The sequence below is a fragment of the Capra hircus genome, chromosome 10 (genome assembly GCF_001704415.2).
Source record: "Capra hircus breed San Clemente chromosome 10, ASM170441v1, whole genome shotgun sequence".
In the NCBI taxonomy this organism is placed as follows: Eukaryota; Metazoa; Chordata; class Mammalia; order Artiodactyla; family Bovidae; genus Capra; species Capra hircus.
In genome coordinates this window covers 76,753,269-76,755,602 of record NC_030817.1, presented here as the reverse complement: position 1 = coordinate 76,755,602, position 2,334 = coordinate 76,753,269, and the positions used below count along the sequence as shown (strand labels likewise).

General features: G+C 47.8%; 1 long non-coding RNA gene across 1 annotated transcript; it reads left to right on the top strand.

Annotated features, from left to right (window-relative positions):
* On the top strand, positions 345-1,939 carry LOC102173661. Its single transcript, XR_310311.2, has 2 exons — positions 345-569; positions 1,426-1,939. It is a non-coding gene; the product is annotated as an uncharacterized LOC102173661 (long non-coding RNA).

Sequence of the window (2,334 nt, the reverse complement as noted above, 5' to 3'; positions counted from 1 at the left end):
AAAGGGAAACTCAATTTTCAAACAAAACATTTCTCCCTACCTGAACATGTATAAGCCAATAGGGTACACAGAGAAAATCACACATTGACTCATACACACAAGCAATGCTTTATTAGGGCTTGAAAGACAGAAAATGACTGAACTAAAAGAGATCTCTAGTCTATAATCTTCACTTTAGAGATGAGTAGGATGAGGTGATTGGCCCGCCTCCAAGAGCAAGTTTGTGAAAGACCGGCGCCAAAGTACAGGTTTCTTTCTTCATATTTGTAGTGATGTCATAGGTACTCTGTGTGATGCTGATAAAGATTCTGGGTGTGAAATAGTAAACATGAAATGAGTCCTATGAGGCAGTCTGTTTAAGATCATTGACAGACCTGAGAGTTTTCTAAATGGCCCTCCCCTTACAGTGTGGGAAGAAAATGTCCATAATATAATTCCTATAGGATTAGAGGAAGGGAGGGAAGGCAATGAAGGTTCCATTTCTGCTGGGAATATCCACTGCTGAGAGGGACATATCTGTCTCCATGGATGTCATCTGCTCTGCAAAAGCCCTGCCTTGAGACCCTCAGGTATTCAAGAAAGGAATCGGCGTATTAGACACAGAAACAGGAACCTGACACCCAGTCGTTACTGCTTATACATAGAGAAGCCAGAGTATTCTGCTTCCATGAGGCAGAGGACTTTGAGAGGGAAATATGAAGTTCACTCTCAGAACTGAATACACCCACTTTCTTTTAAACAAAATTTAAAACAGTCATAAGTAATTTAAGAAAGTAGAAATATTTTCTAAGATGCAAGGCATATGGATTGTCAATTACCCTTTAAGCTCACCCACTGGAGGGAAGGTTTGGCAGAGACACCTGCTTCATTCATAGGCTGTGGAATCAGGAGGCTGATATATGCAAACACTTCAGAAATATATGTCTTTAGGTTAAATACTTGAGTAAGGAGAAAAATCACTGGAGAGTTAGACCCATTAAGGGGTGAGTGGGTGAAAGGCACCTTCTTTCTTGGCAAGTCCTTCTCGTCTCTCCTCATCACTTTCTCAGAGAAAAGAAGGGGGGATGGGGGGGCAGCAGTGAAGTGGAAAGGGGATGTGAGAACAGTAGTTTCTGTGAGTACAAGAGTAAGCATAGCCAGGGGCCTGTCTACAATGCAAGAGATGCAGGTTTGGTCCCTGGGTTGTGAAGGTTCCCCTGGCAATCCACTCCAGTATTCTTGCCTGGACAATCCCAAAAAGAGGAACCTGGAGGGCTATATAGTCCATGGGGGTTACAAAAGAGTTGAACACTTAGTGACTATAAAACAACAGGGCCATCAGGAACATTAAGTGTTTGGGCCAAGAGTTCTTAGAAATAGTTATCTTGAGGGAAAGGGACCATAGCCTGCTCCTTGACCCCACCCTTCCCTGACCTGCTTTCACAGGGAACAGGAATCTGATGTGGACCCTTCTCCTCCTCCTGCTGGAGCTAGCTGTCTTCGCTCCAGGCCTGCCCTTCTCAAGACGGCACATAGATAACCCCAGGTCATGGGTTCCTGGGGGACAGCACCGATACTGTGATGTGATGATGAGGCGACGGTGGCTGATCCACAGGGGTAGATGCAAGCAGATCAACACCTTCATTCACGAGGATCTGGCTACCATAGCAGATTTCTGCACAACTCCAGCTGTGCCCTGTACCAGCAACGGCTCCCTGCAGAGCTGCCACAACAGCTCTCACGACGTCAGCGTCACAGACTGCGTTGCCAAGGCAGGAACCCGGCCCCCCTACTGCCACTACCAAAAGAAGGACTCCATCAGGCCCATCCGTGTGGGCTGTAAGGATGGGGCCCCTGTTCACCTGGATAGCTAGGTTCCTCCCAGCTCTGACATGGGAAGCCGATTGCACTCTACACCTTTGGAGCTTTGAGGCTCTACCAAAGTCTTCCCTGTAAATGCTTCTTCACTTGCCTGCGGATCCCTTATTTTCCCTAGTCACTAGAATCTCTCTCTCCTACCCTCTCCCCAAACCCTCACTCCATACCCAACCCTTGTTTTTCTTCTTGACTGAGTGGCGGGGGGCGGAGGGGGGGGAAGTCCACAGGACATGTGGGATCTTATTTATCCCAGCAAGAATGGACGCTGAGCCCCAGTATTGGGAGCAGAGTCTTAACCACTGGACCGCCAGAAAAGTCTCCCCATAGTGTAGGTTTTTGGGTGTGGCACAAGATAGGGATGGGGAGAGTTGGGGTGGAGGTCGCAGGGAATAAGCCTTTTTAGCTCATAAAAGGCATCTACCCTGGAAAAGCCTTGCTGCCATGGAGCAGCTACACAAGCCCGGCTGGCTGGGCTGA